Source organism: Cryptomeria japonica, chromosome 7, assembly GCF_030272615.1.
Source record: "Cryptomeria japonica chromosome 7, Sugi_1.0, whole genome shotgun sequence".
Taxonomy (NCBI): domain Eukaryota; kingdom Viridiplantae; phylum Streptophyta; class Pinopsida; order Cupressales; family Cupressaceae; genus Cryptomeria; species Cryptomeria japonica.
Window position 1 is genome coordinate 409,931,830 of NC_081411.1, and position 22,946 is coordinate 409,954,775.

Here is a 22,946-nt window from a genome sequence, read left to right on the forward strand (position 1 = left end):
TTAATGTAGCGTGTACGTAGTTTATAGACATAGTTTTTAGTTGCCCAAGACCCTCAACAACCTCAAAAGAAGTTTTAGAGGTCGTTGAAGGCCCCACTGGAACTGTGTCTACACTTCTATCACTATTTTATACATAGAACTAAGTAAATTTTTTGTTTTTGCATGATTTCAAATGATTGAATTGTTGTTCTTATTAGTTTGTGTCAATAGTATTGTGATTGTTTAATAGTTTGATTCCAAAAAATAGTGATAAGATGTATATTTATGGTTATTTGTTTGTTTATGAACTTTGTTTACATGTATATGTAATATGATTCTATTTAGGACAACCGATAACAACCATGGGAAAGAACAAGCGAGGAACGATGGAACAACGAGAGGCTCAAAAGGAAAGACAAAGGCAGCATATAAAGAAATTGTGTGACATAAGAACAATGGGAGAATAAGGTATGTCATCCTCAACATCTCAATTCTATTTACCAAACAAATATAATGCACCTAATGCAATTGAAGAAGAGACATTTGATTTACCATTTGAACCTAATGCAATTGAAGAAGATAGCGCGTTGAATAATCAATTAAATGATGAACATATTACACCTCTACTTGATGAATTGAATGTACATAATTCATCGATGTTAACACCTCCTAGAATCATTCGTAGGAAACCAAAGTATCTAATTGACATTGATGAGAATATATTGTTGGAGAATGGGTAAAAGAATATGGCAAATTTATTTTAATAACTTCAATCAAACCGCAAGATGTCAATTAATTGTTCAAATGATTAAAAATTTAAATATTAGAGAGACAATGAAAATTATAGGCCTAAGATCATCTAAAAGTAACAGTGAAAGAACTATTGTGAGAAATCTATTTGATGCATATCAAGATATTGGTTCAAAATCACATACTAAAGATTCTAATGCTACTTGACATGTCATTACATCAACCATAATGAGAAAGAAAATTAAAAAAGATCATTTGATAAGCAAAACAAATAAGTCATTAAACCTTAGTAGAAAAACATTAAGTAAAGCATTAAAGTGGCGGGAAAAAATAGAGGAACCTAACAATAATTCTCTTTGGCCATTCTCGGGTAGACTTCCATGCAAAGACAAGGTTGTTGTTGATGCACTAAAAACATTAATTGAAATTTTTTGGCATGACAACACAAGAGTTTTGCCCAACCAAAGAGATGTTGTTAGAAGGCGAATTGGGTCTACAAATCGTGAGCTACATGCCAAACACTATTTGGATATGACTCAAACTAAATTTTATGAAAGATTCCTTCCAAAGTTTCCTCAAATAGGAATTTCTCAAAGATTTTTTGAAATGGTAAAACCTTTTAATATTAAGATTAATCATGTACGCACCATGTGTTGTTGTAGGATGCATATTGAATTTTCCATGCATATGATACTTTTCATCATATTTGTTCTACTTTGCACACTAACATGTTTTGCATGAATGTAATATACAAGCACCTCCTAAGTCAGTAAGAGAATTTATTTCAAGTGTGCTACGTAATAGACATGATGGTTGCATTTATTATAAGATGCCTTATTTGGAAGGTTCTTTTTCTATATGTGGTGGTTTGCAACATTTACCAAGATGCGTACATTTGGAGAGCACACATGAAATTGGTACAAAACTAATTTCTTTCAGAAAATACAAGACAGTCACATATGGAGTTAAAGATGGAAAATATTTGAAGAGATGTGAGCTAGTGAAAAATGATATATGTGTAGCTCAGTTTATGAAAAATTTTCAAGAGAAACTAGTTTATGAGTACATAATGCATACACATAGAGCTTGATGGTTAGATGAGAAATTCAAGTTATGTAAGGACACATTTCCTCTTGGCACCATTGTCTCTATTGTTGATTTCGCTGAAAATTATACACTACAACCTCAAAATGAAGTGCAATCCATGTATTATCACTCTACACAAGTTTCTATTTTTGTACACATAGCATTCATGCATGCAGATGATAGCACAAAGGAGGATAGAAAGGTTGTAAGAGAGTATCACTTCTACATAAGTGATGATCGTACTCATTCATCAAAGTTTGTACAAGGATGCTTTAAAGTTTTCTATGATAGTTTAAGGGAAAGGAACATACGATACAACCGACACTTAATATGGTCAGATAATTGCACCACACAATTCAAGAATGCAAGGATGTTTTATTGGTTGACAATGATGCATATGACAAGCGGTGTACAACATTTTTGGAATTTCACTGAGGCTAGACATGGTAAGGGAGAGCATGATGGTGTAGGAGCATGTGTGAAAAGAGCCCTAGCTAGGGAATAATTGAAGTACGAAGGTGGTGCTGAGTTGATAGATGCAGAAACAATTGTGTGATGGTGTAAGTCTATGATGGCTCCAGGTAATCCAGGTACATCAATGGTTCGTATATATTTTTTGTTTATCACTGAATCTAACATTGAAAACTATCTAGTTTGTTGTACAGTTGTAGGATCGAGTGACATGCACTCATTTATGCGTTCAAATTAAAGTTCACTAGTAATTTATATGAGATACACGGTATGTTTTTCCTCTTCATGCATGTATTGTTTGTGGGAAGAATGTGAATCACAAGAGTGGGTTGACAAATGGTCTTGTAGATCGTTGGTTCTCATTGATTCATATCAAATTCCCAAAGCACAACAATTGAGCCAGATGGAGACATCAGTGGATTTTGACCATGTATCCAATCTAGTGGATTTAGGTGATTTTTTGAGTTAATTTTTTTGCAAGTATTCTTTTTGGTTCATTTTGTTGTACATCATACTTTATTTTTGGTATTAATAAACACTTTATAAAATGCAAGTCATGTGTATGCAGTTGTTGCAGAAGAGAACAATGAAGAAGGAACAGATTACCATTTGTGTCGTTGTGTTGAGCCTAAAAAAAAATTGACAACCACAATCATTGACGAAGAGGGTATTGAGTACCCAATAGGGTTTATTGTCATGACAGGAACATGACTTCGGAGATACCCTATCAAGAATTCTAATGTTTGGTTGTTTGAGGACTTTGAAACACATAGACATATTCTCCAATTCTCTTACCTTGTTGTTGGAACAAATATTCATTTGATGAAGTATTGTGGTAGACCTCATAACAAGATTTTATGGAAAGTTCATGAATCTGACCACAAGGCAATACTTGACACAATCTAGGTTAGAGCCAATCTTGAAGGCTCACTTGATTGATTCTATGGTTCAGAGTAGAATGATTTTGAGAATTTTGTATAAATCATCAATGAATTGTTCTATATTCATTTTTTGTATATATAAATGCCCATGAGCAGATTTTTACATGTTTAGGGGCATAATTTTGTATATTTAAATGGAAATGAGCTGATTTGTACATATGTACATGCCAAATTTTGTATATGAAAATGGCGATGAGCTGAATCGCACATACTGTAATGCTAATTTTGTATAAAATCCCATGAGATGATTTGTATATTAAAATGGCGATGAGTTGAATCACACATATTCTAATGCAAAATTTTGTATAAAAGCTAATGAGATGATTTGTAAGACATTTTTTTGTATAATCAAATAGCCAAGAGCTGATTTGACCATATTTAGAGGCAAATTTTTGAATAATATGTGACTATTTTGTGTGTCAATGTTTTGTGACTATGTTTTGAGTATATGTGATGTGTCCCTGGTGAATCATGGGCATTCTTGATTCTTGTATAATCATGGAGAATTATTTGAGTCATTATCAGGTCATAGGGGTCATAGATTGAGACTAGATACAATTTGAGCAAAAATTATCATTGTTGTCAAAAAAATTGTCAAAAAAGTTGTCAAGCAACTTCTACATTACATCGGTAGGGTATGACACTCGACGTTCTAATGCTTTGGGATGCATGACAAGGGCATGCCTATCGTAAAACTTCCCACCTGGACGTGCTCGTGACGTCGGTTGTGCACACAACGAACCAAATCAATTCTAGCCAATCCTGCAACTTTGCATTGCATGCAACTGATGACTTTTGCAGCAAGAGAAAAAATGCTACCAATCGAAAATGGCTCTGATTCATCACAAACCAAGAGAGGAAATTGTAGAGGAGCCTCATGTGACCCCATGAGTTCAAATAGATCAACCATATGTGTCTTGTATTGGAAGAAATAGTCCGTCAAAATTTGACAATTTTTTGGACTCATGACACTTGAGAGATCGCCCTGGTACAGTATGACTCTCGATGTTTTGGTGCTTTGGGATGCATGACAGGGGCATGCCTAGCATAAACCTTCCCACCCAGACATGCTCATGATGTCGGTTTGTGCACATGCTGAACCAAATCAATTCTAGCCAATCTGGAAACTTTGCATTGCATGCAACTGACGGTTTTTGCAGCAGGCGAAAAAATGCTATCAATCGAAAATGGCTCAGAGTCATCAAAAACCAAGAGAGGACATTGTAGAGGAGCCTAATGCAACCCCATAGGTTCAAACAGATTGATGATATGTGTCCTAGATTAGAAGAAATAGTCCATCAAAATTTGACAACTTTTTGGACTCATGACACTTGAGAGATCGCCCCGGTACGGTATGACTCGTGACATTTTGGTTCTTTGGGATGTAGGAAATAGGCATGCCTAGCATAAACCTGCCCACCTAGATGTGCTCATGATGTTGGTTTGTGCACACAATGAACCAAATCAATTCTAGCCAATCTGGCAACTTTGCATTGCATGCAACTGACAGTTTTTGTAGCAAGCGAAAAAATGCTACCAATCAAAAATGGCTCCAAGTCATCAAAAAAAAAGAGATTACATTGTAGAGGAGCTTTACGTGACCCCAAGAGTTCAAACAGATTGACCACATGTGTCCTGAATTGGACGAAATAGTCTGTCAAAATTTGACAATTTTTTGGACTCATGACACTTGAGAGATTGCCTCGGTACAGTATGACTCTCGACATTCCAGTGCTTTGGGATGCATGAAAGGGGCATGCCTAGTGTAAACCTACCCACTGAAACATGCTTGCAACTTTGGTTTGTGCACACGATGAACCGAATCAATTGTAGTGAATCTGGCAACTTTGCATTGCGTGCAACTGATAGTTTTTGCAGAAGGCGAAAAAATGCTACCAATTGAAAATGGCTCTGACTCATCAAAAACTGAGACAAACCATTATAAAGGAGCCTCACGTGACCCCATGAGTTCAAATGGATCGACCATATGTGTCCTGCATTTGAAGAAATGGTCTGTCAAATTTTGAAAAAAATTTGGACTCAGGGCACTTGAGAGATCACACTGGTACGGTATGACTCTCGATGTTCTGGCACTTTGGGATGCATAATAGGGGCATTCCTAGCATAAACATACCCACCCAGACAGGCTCACAATGTCGGTTTATGCACACAACAAACCGAATAAATTCTAGCCAATTTGACAACTTTGCATTGCATGAAATTGACGGTTTTTGCAGCAGGCAAAAAAATGCTACCAATTGAAAATGGCTCCAACTCATCAAAAACCAAGAAAGGCCATTGTGGAGGAGCCTCACGTGACCCCACAGGTTCAAAGGATAGACCATATGTGTCCTGGATTTGAAGAAATAGTCTGTCAAATTTTGACAATTTTTTGGACTCAGGGCACTTGAGAGATTGCACCGGTACAGTATGACTCTCGACATTCCAGCATTTTGGGATGCATGACAGGGGCATACCTAGCATAAACCTTCCCACCTGGATGTGCTCATGATGTTGATTTGTGCACATGATGAACCGAATCAATTCTAGCCAATATGGCAACTTTGCATTGCTTGCAATTGACAGTTTTTGCAACAGGCGAAAAAATGCTACCAATTGAAAATGGCTTCGACTTATCAAAAACCGAACAAGCCATTATAGACAAGCCTCATGAAACCCCATGGATTCAAACAAATTGATCATATGTGTCCTTGATTTGAAGAAACAGTCCATCAAATTTTGAAAAAAATTTGGACTCAGGGCACTTGAGAGGTCGCACCGGTACAGTATGACTCTCGACGTTCTGGTGTTTTGGGATGTATGATAGGAGCATGCCTAGCATAAACCTTCCCACCCAGATGTGCTCACAAAGCCCATTTGTGTACATGACGAATCGAATCAATTCTAGCCAATCTGGAAACTTTGCACAGCATGCAACTGACGATTTTTGCAAAAGGAGAAAAAATGCTACCAATCAAAAATGGCTTCAACTCATCAAAAACCAAGATAGACCATTGTAGAGGAGCCTCATGCAACCCCACAGGTTCAAATGGATTGACCATATGTGTCTTGGATTTGAAGAAATAGTCCGTCAAATTTTGACAATTTTTTGGACTCAGGGGACTTGAGAAATCGCACCGGTATGGTATGACTCTCGACATTCTGACACTTTGGGATGCATGACAGGAGCATGCCTAGCATAAACCTGCCCACCTAGATGCGCTCATGATGTCAGTTTCTACACACAATGAACTGAATCAATTCTATCCAATCTGGCAACTTTGCATTGCATGCAACTGACAGTTTTTGTAGCAGGCAAAAAAATGCTGCTTATCGAAAATGGCTCCGACTTGTCAAAAACTGAGATAGGCCATTGTAGAGGAGCCTCACATGACCCCATGGGTTCAAATGAATAGACCATATGTGTCCTAGATTTTAAGAAACAGTCCATCAAATTTTGACATTTTTTTGGACTTAGAGCACTTGAGAGATCGCACCAGTACGGTATGACTCTCGACATTCGGACACTTTAGGATGCATGATAGGAGAATTCCTAGTGTAAACTTTCACATCTGGATGCACTCGTGACATCGATTTGTTCACATGACAAACCGAATCAATTCTAGCCAATCTGGCAACTTTGCATTGCATGCAACTGATGGTTTTTGCAGCAGGCAAAAAAATGCTACCAATTGAAAATAGCTCTGACTCATCAAAAACTGAGATAGGACATTGTAGAAGAGCCTCACGTGACCCCATGAGTTCAAACGGATCAACCATATGTGTTCTGGATTTGAAGAAACAGTCCATCAAATTTAGACAATTTTTTGGACTCAGGGCACTTGAGAGATCGCACTGGTATGGTATGACTCTCGACGTTCTGGCGCTTTGGGATGCATGATAGGGGCATGCCTAGCATAAACATTCCCACCTGGACACGCTTACAATGTTGGTTTGTGCACCCGATGAACAAAAATTGACCATTGCGAGCGTGAGGGCGCTCTCGCACCAAACACATATTGTTGTTTATATTCATATTGTCAATTTTTGTTGTTTATATTCATATTGTTGATTACATATGCAAATATTCATTTAAATTTATAAAAGGGAAGCCACCAAATATAGCGAATACACAATAATGAACTAAATACAAGGAGTTTTGTAGGGTTAATTCAACATTTTAGAAATTTTATCAAATCATATTCCACGATTGCAATGTTTTATATCATATATTTTTGTTGTTTATATTCATATTATTGATTACATATGCAAATATTCATTTAAATTTATAAAAGGACAACCACAAAATACAACGAATACAAAATAATGAACTTAGTACACATTTATTGGATTGAATATCGATATTTATATATATAAAAAAAGGCATGTCTGCCAAGTCAATTCAAGTATTACAAAAATGTGGCATATGCCATGTCCAAATCGGTATACAATAAAAATGTAGAATATATCTACATGTATTGGTCATTCTATGACCAAAACTAACACTATATGATCCTAAACATGTGGTGGATCATCAAAATCAAGCCTCTTCGATGCAGTATGCAGCTTTGTAGATGGCTGCAAAACCACAATTCAAAAGCCAAGTTAGAATTCTTTTGTAGAAAATAGTTCACAATTAACAACATAACTATGCATTTAACTTTAATTCCTTTGCAATTAAAATGTAGATTACCTCATCAGCTGATCTAGGAGCTACTGACTTCGCTCTCCTCACTCTTAGGAGTTTTCTTGAAGACATACTTAAATGGATCCACGTTATGGTCGTACCGCGAAGGGGTCTATTGTAGATTAAATGTATAATTAATACAATGTACTAACATAAATATATCAAAAACACTTAGAAGCTATAATATAGAGAGCAATGATGTACATGTTCTTGAGATGCTTCTCCAATGGACTGAGGATGGCTCACCATCGATGTAGAAACTATCACTATTACCTGTACAAAAAATGATCAAAGATTAAATACAATTAATATAATGATAAGTATTGAAGGTTAAAAACAATTAATTTTACATATCAAACAAAAGTGTACCAGATCCTGAGATGCTTCTCTACTACAAGGAGGAGGGTTTTCCATTGATGAAATAGGTATGGATATTTCCTATATGAAAAAATTATAAGATTATAATATATCACAAGTTCACATGTATGCGTGCATATAATCATGAAATCAAGAAAATAAAGTAGAGATACATACCTTCCCTCTCTCTTGATCCATAGACGAATCAGGTGCATTCAACAAATCCACATAGCTCAATGGCCATTGTACATGTAAAATAGATAAAAAACACTAATCAATCTACAAACCCCAACTAATACTTAATTTCAACATTTTCAAACAATTGTACAACTAAAAATGTGTTCAATTACCTTCCTACGTTTTGGCATCTTCGAGGAATCTTTTTTCTTAAGACGAGCCCTAGATGCGGAGGGGGTACCCTAAAAAAACAAAATTAACATGAGATATTAGTACAGATAATAAATTAAACATCATTTTAAAAATCTAAAATGAAATGAGTTGCATATTCCATCAAAACAATACATAAAAAGGGTTGTACAAAATATGATACCGTATAGCCTTGTAGGCCAAAATCGATCGCTAAAAACATGATGTCATCAATTTGGGACATTTCGTCCCCTGTCAACACCTACAAACCAGAAATTGGACCTAGCATTAAAGATAGTTAGTATATATTGTATTTGTTTGAATTCAAAGTGTACTATTCTATTTTAACATGTTGCAAAATTTATACCTTGGGCATCGAAGTTGCAGCTATAGTAACTGGGGGAGGAGTATGGGATACCGCTACTCCATCATGAAATGCATATTATTTGTCTCAATTTAAATTGATGTATAAATAAAAATTCATTTATGTAATTACAAATTTAAAGTGACTGATAAATAAAATGCTATGAATTCAAATCAACGCACCTGTGTCTATGGCTCATGGGCAAACACCATGTCCATCAACTCATTTGTCAATGCGAAATCCTCAACCATGTGGGCCTGACATCTACTCCTGCAAATCATGTACAGATGAGATGAGGATCCATCTGCACTGAATGCATCATCTATCCCCAAGCATATCCCCGAGCAACTGACACACATATGTTGGATGGGCTCTCTGTCACCAACTAATGGCTCATCATCCAATACAATAGGGTGTGCTAATGATGTCCCATGCTGGATAATGGCACCAGTCAATGTTGTGGCTGCCTGAACCTATTTGCATTAAGAGGTAATGACTGACTAGTTTTGGGATCAATGAAAAGGGCACATATTTGTTGTTTAGTAATATTTTTGGTTTTTACTCCATCATATGATAGCCCATCGGCATAGAATTGACGACACCTATCCCTAAAGCTTCCCCATTTGGTAATTTGTGTGGAAACGACTATGGCACCACTAGCTAATGTTTCTAGGCTAGTGGCGAGGAATTTATGATGCTCAAGTTCAGAAGTTTTCAATTTAACAATCAGTTTATTGATTTTAGACGTATTATGTCCTAACTAATTAATTAATTGCTCCTATGTTTCAGGTGTGCGGTCAAAAGGAGGAATTGGGGGTTGTTCTTTTATGTTTTTCAGGAGGTGCATTTGGTTGTTCTTGTGGGTTTTCAGGAGGTGCATTTGGTTGTTCTTATGGGTTTTCAAGAGGTGCATTTGGTTGTTCTTGTTTTGGATGAGAAGAATCTAGTTTTTGAAACAAAAAATGAAAAAACCTAATCAAAATTAATGAAATTAAATTCAAAATGTAAAACAAATTGAACAAATGGGAAAGAAAGACGAAAATAAACAAAAACTAACCTTGATCCATAGCTTGGAGGATAAATCTAGGACCCCGTTTGTGGTTTAGGAGAAGAAATGGGTAAAAAATGAAGTAAAAAACGTGTTATTCATGGGTAAATGAGACCCAATTTTTTTTTTAAAACTTTTTTTACCAGGCATCGCATCCGCAGTTATATTTGGATTATTAGCACGTACGCACTCATTTTCCTATGAGCAGCATTTACGCACTCATTTTCCTATGAGCAGCGCTTACGTGCTCATTTTCCTAGGCGTAGCGCATACGCGCTCATTTTCCTTAAAGCAATGCGTACGCGCTATCTTCTCTAGGCTCAGGAAGAACAAACCTAAGCGCATACCTGGGAATTTCAAATTTTAAAACCACGTACGCGTTGCTTGTTTTCCATGTTTTTTTGGGTGGTATCCACTTTTCTGACCACCATCTTTGTGCATATACCCAATTAATTGATAAAAAACTAATTACAAAATATGTTGATAAATAATATAGGTTGCGTAAGCCCCATATAATTAGTCCAGTAGTTGACAACACATTATGTTAATAATATAACATATTTTGGTCTATTAGGGAGTTAGATTAATTTGATAAGATCTCTTTTGTAATACTAAAGGCATCCTTTTAGTGTAAATCTCTACCTATCTCTCTTCCTTTCTCTCCTTCCTTTATCCCTATCACTCTTTCCCCCTTTATATATATTTTCATATCTCTCCTTCCCCCTATTTATCTATATCTTTTTATGGCTACCTCTCTCTTTTATTCATTGTTTCTCTCTTTATCTATATCTCTATCTTTATAGCTCCCTCCCTATCTCCCACTCCCTCATATCTTTGTCTCTTTCTATCCACATCTCTCTACCTCCATCTAATTATCTCTCTATCTCTCCTTTGAATCCTCTTTATCTCTATATATATCCCTCTATCTATATCATTCTCTCTCCATCCCTTTGTCTTTGAATCTATCTATCCATCTCTCCTTCTATCTCTCCCTCTCAATATCTCTCTATCTCTATCTTGTTATCTCTATCTTACAATTGATCTCAAGAACAACAAAAATTTATCCAAAAAATGACCTTTTTTCCCCAGTTCACCTTCCACACCTTTTTAGCATATCCATTGCACACCAAGTTGCAATTGCTAGTTTATATATTTTGAACTAAACTTAATCTCCCAACCTTTAAACTCCCTCACATTGTAGTGAAAAAACTAAATTTGTTAAAAGCCCCTTTCTACTAATATGCCCACCAATCACCAAGAATTTGAAATCTTTGAGTCTCAAACATATTATTATATGAGAATTGGAAATAAATCATTATAAAATAATTTAATGGACAATAATACAATCTGACAAGCTTTAATTAAATTAAACCTCAATAAATATTAATAATCATAATAATAATGATTATTAATATATGACTATTAATGATAAAGATATTTCACTTTGAATCGCTCATCAATAAACTAGAACTCTAAGCCTTAATGAAGTTTGCAAAAGTCATTTGTATTTTCATACCACAAAAATTTGAGGAAGCCAATTTTTGAAGTTCCACTAATGGTTCTAATTGGGATGTGTGGTCCTTGCAAGCACAACGAGATTCTAGATCTGTGCATAACAAAGCCAAATTAACTAAGTGCATCAAATCACCTCCAAATTGCAGAAAAATTAAAACTCATATCTCCTATTTTTGTGGTATGAAAATACAAATATGACTTTTGCAAACTTCATTAAGGCTTAGAGTTCTAGTTTATTGATGAGCCATTCAAAGTGAAATGTCTTTATCATTAATAGTCGTATATTAATAATCATTTTTATTATGATTATTAATATTTATTGAGGTTTAATTTAATTAAAGTTTGATGACTTTTATTATTGCCCATTAAATTATTTTATAATGATTTATTTTCAATGCTCATATAATAATGTGTTTGAGACTCAAAGATTTGAAATTCTTGGTGATTGGTGGGCACATTAGTAAAAAGGGGCTTTTAACAAATTTTACCTTTTTAACTGCATTGTGAGGGATTTTAAAGGTTGGGATATTAAGTTTAGTTCAAAATATATAAACTAGCAATTGCAACTTGGTGTGCAATGGATACGCTGAAGAGGTGTGGAAGGTGAACTGGGAAAAAAAGGTTATTTTTTGGATTATTTTTTGTTGTTCTTGAGATAAATTGTAAGATAAAGATAACAAGATAGAGATAGAGAGATATTGAGAGGGAGAGATGGAAGGAGATATAGATAAGAAGCATACACATATAATGAGACAATATAATATATAATTGAAAAGCTTAATTTCAAAACTAAATCAAAGATGCAAACCATAAGCCTTCCTTGAAATGTCCCATTTTCCTCTATTCTTGAGGACCTTGAAGGTGTTGGATTGATGGGCTCCCAGTGGAGCAATGACCTCTAAAGTGACAACTCAAGAGTTGAGTAGCTATTTGATCATGATTGACTATGGAGATGATATGAAATGCATGATTTGAGAACCTAGATTAACATGCTATGATTAATCTAAAATCTAATTACTAGATAATTGAAATGCAAATTGCCTATAGTAATGATGCCTATAATAACAATGCATGAATTTATATGAGATCAGATCCATATTGCTCCAAAATGGGAGATATTTATAGGAATTTCAAGGCCAAAGCTGAGGTGGTAGGAATCGACGGTCCAGATTTGATCTGAAGATATCAAGGGCCAAGATTGAGGAAGTTGGAGAAGAGGATGGAGGAAGAGACACTTGTCATCTCTGTGGTGACAAGTGTCAAGGAGCCTTGCTCATGAGAGGGCAAGTGTCCAAGGGAGGAGACATGTGGCAAAAGTGTCATGTGTCTCAAGGAGAGAATATCCACACCATGGGAGGTTAGGATAAGGAGGTTAGAATGTGCAAGATAGGATAGGGTTAGTTAGACCCAAGATTAGATTGAATGGGTTAAGTTAGGAGATGGTTAGGTTAGGTGGTTAAAGTTAGGAGCCATGTGCTCATTTGAATTTAGAAATTCAAATAATTGGAAAATGGTAATTAATCTCAACAAACTGGAGTTTGTTAATCTTAATTAGGGATTAGAAGAATTGAGTAGTATGGGGAGACATTAATTAATTTAGAATTAATTAATCAAAGGGGGATATGAGATGAACTATATAAATAAATCATTTAGATTTATTTACTAGTAGATGAATAGAGAAATTAATTAAATTGCTTGTGAATTCAATTAATTGAGAAGAGGAATTAATCAAATAACTGTGTATTTAATTAACTATCTTCAGACCATTTTTAGGTGTATACATTTTGCCCCTCTTTGAAGCGATGTGTGACGACGGGTTGGTTCAAAGTAAGCTTGATTGATGATGTTGCTGATATTGATTTTGATAGGATGCAGATTCGATCTTTGATTTGATGCGGATTTGGTTTTGATATGATACTGATTTGATTTAGAGATGATAAATCTTGATATAATGCAGTTTCGATCTTGGAGATGATAAATCTCAATATGATGTTGATTCAATGTTTGAGATGATATGATGCTGATATGATGTGGATTCGATGTTTGAGATGATATGATGTCGATATGATGTGGATTCGATGTTTGAGATGATATGATGCCGATATGATGTGGATTCGATGTTTGAGATGATATGATGCCGATATGATGTGGATTCGATGTTTGAGATGATATGATGTCGATATGATGTGGATTCGATGTTTAAGATGATAAACCTTGATATGATGCCCCAGACGCTGATTGATATATATGTGGTACGATGATGCCCCCTCGGGAGATCAATTGAGATAATTGACCTTTGGAGTTTTTTGGAGTTTTTTGGATCTTTGCGAAATTGATGTCCCGATAAACTAATGGATGATTCCTGCAACTGTGGTTGATGAAAGTGCAAGTTCTTCGATCACTTTGATGTGGTTTTTGATGTGATGATTGATAGAGTTTGATTGAATTGATAGGATTGATGAGATCGAGATCAAGCCTGGTTTCAGGAATGGCACCTCCTATATAAGACAAAGATGATCAAAGCGTCTGGTTTCAGGAACAATATATCTTGTATAAGACTTGATCAAAACGTCTAGTTTCAGGAAGGATTCATCCTGTATAAGACATGATAGAAAAGATCAGATGAGATGGATTGATAGAATTGATAAGATTGATTGGATAAAGAACTGACAGTTTGTTGATAGCATGTTGCAGGAAGGTTCAAATGAGCTAATGTTGGTATATTTGGGGGAGTAGCATAAGATTCGCGTTGGGTTCAGATTTTATTTTTTTAATTCCATTCGCCTCCCAAAAAATTTATTAGCGTTTTTGCCAGATGGTTTGGGGAGAAAATTGGATTTTTGAGATAGGTTTTTTGATTAGTGAAATGGGTTTTTCAGGATTTTTTTTTTTTTAAATTCCATTTGCCTCCCAAAAATTTTATTAGCGTTTTCACCATATGGGTTGGGGAGAAAATTGCATTTTTGAGATGGGTTTTTTTATTAGTGAAATGAGTTTTTCGTATTTATTTTTAAAAAATAAAAATAAAAAAATAATTCCATTGTGCATCCTAAAAAATTTCATACATGCATTTTTTTTTCTGCTAAAAGAAAAATACATTAAAAAAAAAATTATTATTTTTTGTTTTTTTGAAATTTTGGCGGGAAGAGGGAAAGGTGGTGGTGGAGGCCCAGCAGCAGCCGCCACCGACACCGCTGGCACTGCGGGCGAAGCCGCCGGTACCACGGGAGCCGCGGTTTTTTTTTTTTTTGACATTTTTTTATTTTTTTCGTGATGATTTTTTTTTTTTTTTTCGATTTTGATGATTTTTTTATTTTTATTTTTTCGATTTTTAATGATTTTGATTTTTTTTTTTTTCGATTTTTGATGATTTTGATTTTTTTTTTTAGATTTTGAGGATTTTTTTTTTTCAATTTTGATGATTTTTTTTTTTTTATTATTTTGATGATTTTTTATTTTTTTTTCGATTTTGATGATTTTTTTATTTTTTTTTTCGATTTTGAGGATTTGAGATTGCGAGGAATTGATTCGATTTGGACTTGGAAAAGATGAGCATTGTGATCCCATGCAAAATGAAATGCAAATCTACTTTAAAATGCAAATGTAGATGCGAATGTAATGCAGTGATCGGACGATCATGGAGTCATTGCTATGTTTCATCATTGAGCCTTTAAAATGTGGGAAGTGAGTGTAAACATCAATGGTATAATTGAACCATGATGACTTGAGTACTACTTTCCTAGGTTTTGATATTGCAAGTTAGCACAAGCATCAAGTTATATTGAACCAAGATGACCAGAGTGTTGCTTGCGTAAAACAAGCAGTATTAACCATTTCTATATGCAAGTCCGAAATGTCTTCGATGATATTCTGATGATCATTTATTTAGACAACTTTGCACATATTAATGATTAATTTACAGACAGAAGACAAGAAAAATATCATGTTCCTTCCTCGTTCCTCTAGTCAAAGACATCTTGGAGTTACTCAGAAATCATGATAGCAAAAATCCAAATAAAATAGTTGAATCATTATTGCCAAAGTGTTAAAATCATGAGTCAAGATATATCATCCATTGATATGTGTTTTGTCATGTTTAGATTAATATGTGATAGTTAATGGTTGATAATGTGATCTTATGTTCAATGTTGGATGTATCTCGTTTTTCCACTTGACAAGCATTGTCTGACTATTGTTCTACTTGTTTGATTAAGCTCGAAACCAATTGGAAAGTTTTTGCCCCCAGCTAGGTGTAGGATTTTGCCCCAAGCTTAGAAACAATTATGATATACCCCATGATGCAAACCATGGCAGGAGATTAGCTGCAATGGTCATGTTTGCAAAAGCTTTATGATGGATATGAAATAGCACTGATGGAAATGAATGTAAGCTGAAAGATGCATGAACTAATAGACAGAAGAGCTAGCTGATAGATAGCGCATGTTTGCCAGGTTTTCACCATCTGTTTTTATTGCATTATTTGTCATATTTTGATTTTTTAAAATTATTTTCTGCTTTTTTTTTTACTATTTTTGGATTTTCTGCTTTTTCACTATTTTTGGATTTTCTTAGACATAAAACTTCTTCAGATGCATGCTATTGATGGGTTCCTCGAGCTGATCCCCATCTTGTGTTGATAGTTGATATGCTCCTGACCCAAATACTGTTGTGACCACAAAAGGACCTAACCAGTTTGGTTCAAATTTTCTTTTCTTTTCTTAATCTAACTGATTTCGTGGATTTTTCTTTAGTACTAGATCAAGCCCCCATTGGCAGAAAGGCCAAGATGTTGCTAAAGCATGAAGTTCTTATGTTGGTGCATGGATCAAATTTCCATGGATCTGACATTGTTTTCATGTTCTAGCTATCTGAAAAGAATCTAGTTCCATAGTTGGCCAACAATAGCCCAAGCGTATGAGTTTTTTCGAAAGGATAAGACCACTTGAATGAGTGCCACAAATGCTGTTATGGACTTCCTTTAAGGCCTTCTCAAATTCTTCTTGTTTGAGACATCTTAAAAGAGTACTGTCTAGACCTTGTTTAAATAGGGTATATGTGACAAGAGTATAATGGGAGGATTGGCGAATAAAGTTTCTCTTTTGATTTTTGGATAAGTCGGGAGGTAAGATGTTATCTTTCAAGTATGTGTAAGTTTGGCCATAGCGGGAGGAATCCTATCCAATAAGTTGACAAATGGTTTGGGAATCAGGACAATTATGAGAAGGGTAAAACAACTCTTCAACCAGGAATTCATAACGCTTTTGATTTTCCTATGTTTGTAATAAAGAAGCAAGTGTTGCCATGGCATCTGCTGCTTTGTTATCATTTCTTGGAATTTGTTCAAAAGTGATTTCAACAAAATATTTCTTGAAGTCATCCACCATCTTTTTGTAAGGCATGAGTTTGTCATCTTTTGTTTGATAGTCATCATTGATTTGATTAATGACAAGTTGAGAGTCTCCAAAGACTTGAAGTTGTTTAATGTTCCATTCTGTAGCCATTTTGATAAATAGAATGCCTACTCCTGATTTATGTTGTGTTCCTCTATTGATGTCTGCTCTTGATCCATGTTGTGTTTCATTATTGATATTTTCTCCTAGACTGATATTCGGGTGATGTATTATAAGATCTAAATTGAACCATGGAATGTCTGTGTATGACCAGGTAAAATTGATTTGCCATCTTTTGAAGGATTTCAAATATCTTTTCCTTGTTGGTTCTGATAAAGAGATTGTTGTTGGATGTAGATCGATTGTGTCAATGATAACTATTGATTCTATTAGGATAGATGACTTCTCTTGATAGTACACATGTAAGGTGTCAAATCTCCCCTCTTTCGGTGCCTTGAGGAGGTTTTCACCAATAGATGCGTCCTTTATTTTTACTTTTTCATGGTCTAATGTTGCCAATAAATGGTTTTCAGCATTATACCTGATATTGTTTTCTTTATTTTCATTTTTGCGACTAGGAGATTTGGCACCTATTTGACTTGAAGATATGTTAGCGGAATCTCTGGTGAAAGTTGTTGTAGGTTTGATCTCATTAAGATATAAGGATATGGCATGGTCATTAGGTAAGGTATCAATGTCAGTATGTCCTTCATTTTCCCAGTCCATAGGTTCAGGATAGCTTAAGGATAAAGGATCTTCAGGTTGATATCTTTCAGAGATATTGGGAGTCATGATAGAGATGTCAGAGCTTTCAGTAGGTATTTCCATGTCTAGGATGATACTCTCATCAAAATGACCTCATACAAGAAAATCCCGATCATCCTCAGTTAAGTCCATATCAGTCGTATGTGATTTTGATTCAAGTAGGCTAGTTCCTAACATTTGTTCTGCATACGTGTGAACTACATCAACACCTCCATCTACTTCTTCCCTTTCAATTTCAAGTTGCTCTTGTTTGTTGTTCCATGATAATGAATATTCTTTGTTCCCTTGATCTTTTAGCTACATTTGTTCTTTTGTGTTTGACAAAATTGATGCAAATGATTGTTCCTTGGATTGTGTGTTTGAATATGCTTCCCCTCTATTATGTGAAAGAATGATCTCTTGAGTTGATTTCATTTTATTACCACACTGCACTGAATTTAAGTCAACTGATATTGTGATTTCCTGTCTATTGTATGGAAATTTTAAGCACTGATGACATGTTGATGTAATAGCTTGTATGTCCTGTATCCATGGTCTTCCCAAGAGTATTTTGTATGGTAGTTCCAAATCTAGGATTGGCATGCTGTGTTTTTCTGCAAAGGTCCCACTCTAATGGGTAATACCACAACTCCTTTAGAGGAATTCTCTTCTTCATTATGTGATTTGATTTTGATCTTTTTCAAGGGATCAACTACATCTTCTGAATAACCTAGAGCACGGACAAGACTCAATGAGCAAATATTTAAGCTAGCTCCCCCATCTATTAGGACACGTTTAACGAGCATTTTATGAATGAGGACTTCAATTTACAGGAAGCGCTATGGGGATGTTGCAAGGAATCAATGCTTGGATATGAAGTAGATGGGTTTTGAATAGGATCCTCTGAAATAGGTTTGATGGCCATTATGGATATCCCTTGGGGAACATCATCTTTGGGTGTATTGTCTAGTGAGGATGTTATGGAAGGTTTTTGCACTTTTTTAAGAAGTGTAAGAATAGATGCCTTTGGAAAGTTAATTTTCTTATGGGGGGATGAACCATTGCTAGATATAGGTGTGTGATTGTGATCTTTCTCATCCAAATCTTTTAAGGATCTTTTTAATAGTTGCATAAAAGAGCCACCTTTCTTTAGATATGTATTTCAATCCCTGTTAAGTTTTGGCATGGTTGGATTTTGATTCTAGACTTATTTGATTTCTCCAATATGTTGGCTTGTTATGTGTTCTTGTCTTTTGCTTTGGTATGCCATGTTTCTATGATCTTCAGGTATTTCCAATGTTTTAGCGATCTTATGTCTCTGCGTTGTAATTAAAATGGGCATTGTGTTTTAAATGTTTTTGTGATTAAATCTTTCTTAATGTGCTGCAATAAGTGATCAATTGTTGAGGAAATGATTTTTTCAAGTATTTGCTTGTTTGCAAGTTTTTCGATCTTAGTTTTGGAGTGCAAATTTTGTGATTTTTGATATGACCAAGTTCAAATAGGAATGATATATCCTATGATAAAGAACGAGGTTATTCTGATCAAGCATTGTAGTTTCGTGATTAAAGGATGATAGATCCTGATGAGAAACTATGTTTGAATGATCAGTTTATCAAAGACAATGTGATGTTGCACTTTAAGGTGTTTGATCTTTAACTTGTTTGAGGTGAATACTTGAGACCTTTGTGTGTCTTGTTCTTGAGTCTTGTGTGAAGATAACCTAATTGAATGACCCAACAATATGACCTACGCTCTATGTTTGACTATTTGAGAAATGGGTTGTTTTTGTTTTCTGATTTTGATGCAGTTTACCAGAAACGCTGACAAAATGACCAAGAACGCTGTTGTTTGGACCAGAAACGCTGCTATATGGACCAGAAACGCTAACAGATAGACCAGAAATGCTGACAAAAGGACCAGGAACTCTGTTCTACAATATAGTGACTCTAAAGTTCAAATAATGATGTGTAGACTTAGGAAATTAAGTGGTTGAACTTAGAAGATTGCAATTTTGACCCAACTTTGTGATTTTCAGACTCAGAGAATGGATATTTAGACCTAACAAGTGCATACTAGAATATCTAGCATTGAAACATGAGTAATTTGACATTCAACCCAAAAGAGCTGACGTTTAGACCAAGAGAGCTGACATTTAGACCATAAGAGCTAATGTTTAGACCAGGAACTATGCTGTTTAGACCAGGAACTCTGTTGTTTAGACCAGAATCTCTAATGTGCTCAACCTTGGAGAGTTAATGTTGAAAAATGAGAACGTTAACATTCACACCAAGAGAGATGATGTTTGGACTGAAAATGCGACTGTTTGGACTATAGGTGTGACTGTTTGGACTATAAGAGCTAATCTGTAGGTGCAACTATTTGGACCATAGGTGTGACTGTTTGAATCATATGTGAGATCGTTTGGACTGTATGTGCAACTGTTTGAACTGTATGTGCGACTGTTTGGACTGAAAGAGCTAATCTGCTGTGAAACTTGTAAATTTGACAATTTGAGGTTTGAGTTTGCAATTTTTGTTGTATTTCAATGGATGAGATCTTGACTGGACTTATAAACACAGAAATCAGATTGTATTTTTGTCCCAAAGGTTTTTAACAATTAAAAACACATCAATTAGTCTATCCTAAGGAGATTGGCTGAGAATGAAAACATTTGCTTGCTGACTTAGGTACACACCCAATAGCTAATCAGAATATGGCCACTGAGCATCACTTAATAGATTCTCAACACCATATTATTCGACTCCAAATGCTAATGGGGCACGATATGTCAAGTGTCTTGGGAGAGTTACTATCTCTCTTGCACAAAGATTATCACCCTTTTGGAGGTGAATTAGGTAGCTTCTATTTTTATAGTTCTTAGTCAGGAATTCTTTTTGAAATTACCCCTTGAAGTCACGCAAGCATGATTAAGGCCTATAGCCCGACAGGGTACCGAAACAAGCTGTAGTCACGTAAATGTGATTGAGACCACGAGGCCCTACAAAATGCTCGATATGAGAGATCTCAAAGAGAAAACTCAAATAATCCCATCCTCTGAGACTTTAATCATCAGAGACCTATTTATTATAGTGAGTTGGAATGCTCAAGTCCAGCTGTACTCACTTGGGTTGTTCTCACAGGGTGATTACTTTTTCCCACTATGACAAGCCCGCTAAAGATATGCACTATTGAAAGCAAAGGATGAGTCTAGCTTTCTAATCACCTAAGAAAGGTGAGAGCATACTCGCCTATCATCAAGACACATAAGACATGTTTGTTCATTTCCATTGTAATTAGTCTATGTGCCTAATTTAACAAATATAAGTGCAATATCCCACGACTGCAAACAAAGTTAGTAGTTTATATTGTATTCTTTGGTGGCGAAATAGTTTATGACTCCGATCTTTCACAACGAAATAAGTACCTACAAAAACAACAATCTGCAAATTAGATTCGGGAAAATGATAGTCCAGAAGCGGAAATGAGGAATGCAACATACAATATTTGCAAAATTAATAAAAAATTGAAAACGTCATCAAATTGACCAAGAACGCCATCATATATGCCAAGAACGCTGCTCTACACACCAGAAACGTTGTTTTGCAAACTAGAAACGTTGTTCTGCACACCAAAAATGTTATCAAATAGACTGAAAACACTACCAAATGTACCAAAAATGCCACCATACATACCAAAAATGCTAAAGTACAAACTGAAAGTGCTAGAGTATAGAAAAACATAAAAAATAGAGTTGAGGAATCTCCCATAAATGTCATTTGAGGTGTCAGAACACCACAAAAGAGGCCAAGAACATGATTCGGGAGCCCAAGAGAGCTAATCTGCATTCCGAAAGAGCTAATCAACCTGTCAATAAAATTTCCTGCAAGCAAACTTGTTAAAGATCAAAGGGGCTAGGCCCCACGGTGGGCGCCAATTAATGTGATGCTAAAAATGTTGCTAGTATAAGAAGCATACACATATAATGAGACAATATAATTGTAAAGCGGAAAATCGCGATCGAACCCTAGTTGCTCTCCCCTCTTCCAACTCCAAGGAGAGAGAAGGGAGGTTCACTAGGGTTGATGGTTTTCACTTAGGGGAGAGACTTTACATTCAAAAGAGGGGTTGAAACTCACAAGATCCAATCCCACGCAATGCAAGATTGGATGCTAAATGAGTTTCAAGGGTTATGACAGCAAGGCTACCCTCTTTTGTAAAGAATGTGCATAGAAGAATTAAGCTAGGAATGCATAGAAAGTGAGAAAGATTCGCTTATAAACTGAGATAGGAATACAGTATGAAGCTGCGGACCTGGAATTAGCAGTAAAATGTCGATACGGCACTGTCCTGCAAATTTGAGTGAAAGTTGCCGGGACGATGGCGCTCGAGCGCCACGGTCCTCCGAAAAATCCGCGAAACGAAGGGGGATCTGTTCGTCTCTGCACAAGGATTCCAGATCTTCAATTTCAGCCACGTACCTGCAACCTACACACAAAAAAGCGAAGATGATTGGGGGGTTAGGGATTAGGGGTTTGCCTTTAGGTCAAACCCCGGTTTTGGAATTAACCAAGAAATGAGCAATGCTGTAAATGTAAATGTCTGTAATGTAAAACAAGTACTAATACCTTGTTGTAAGGATGTTTGTATCCTTATGTGTGAAGGTATAGATGTTGTATGTTGTAGTAGTATGTTGTAAGTGATCTCCTCTTCAATGGTTGAATCCTTGTCTTGAATGCAACACTTAGCCTTGAATGGAGACTTGAAATGATCAATTGCTTGAAGGAATGCTTGAATGCTTGAATGCTTGAGTATATTTTCCATGTTTTTTTCGTCATGTATATCCCTCTTCAAATGAGAGAGGAAAATGTAGTTTATATACTTGTCATTTAGGGCTGATAGACTGATTTTCCCGACCTTAGGCCGACCAGGAAAGATAATTTTCCAATTTGCAAACATAAAGACCCGAAGTCCAAAAGAGACCGGGCCCAAAATAGGACCCAGGGACCAGGGCGTTGGGCGCCATGGTCCTGGGGGACCAGGGTGCTAGGCGCCCTGGTCCTGAAGGACCAGGGCACTGGGCGCTCTGGTCCCACCTCCCGGGACAGCAGGGTGCAAAGGAGGTTCAGGCCAGGGTGCAAGAAAATGCAGTTTTCAGTGTCATAATCAGGTTTCGGGGTCTCCATTCAGGTTGCGTGTTGCGTCGCCATCGTGAAGACCGAAATGCAGTCGAAATTGCAAGTGTCAC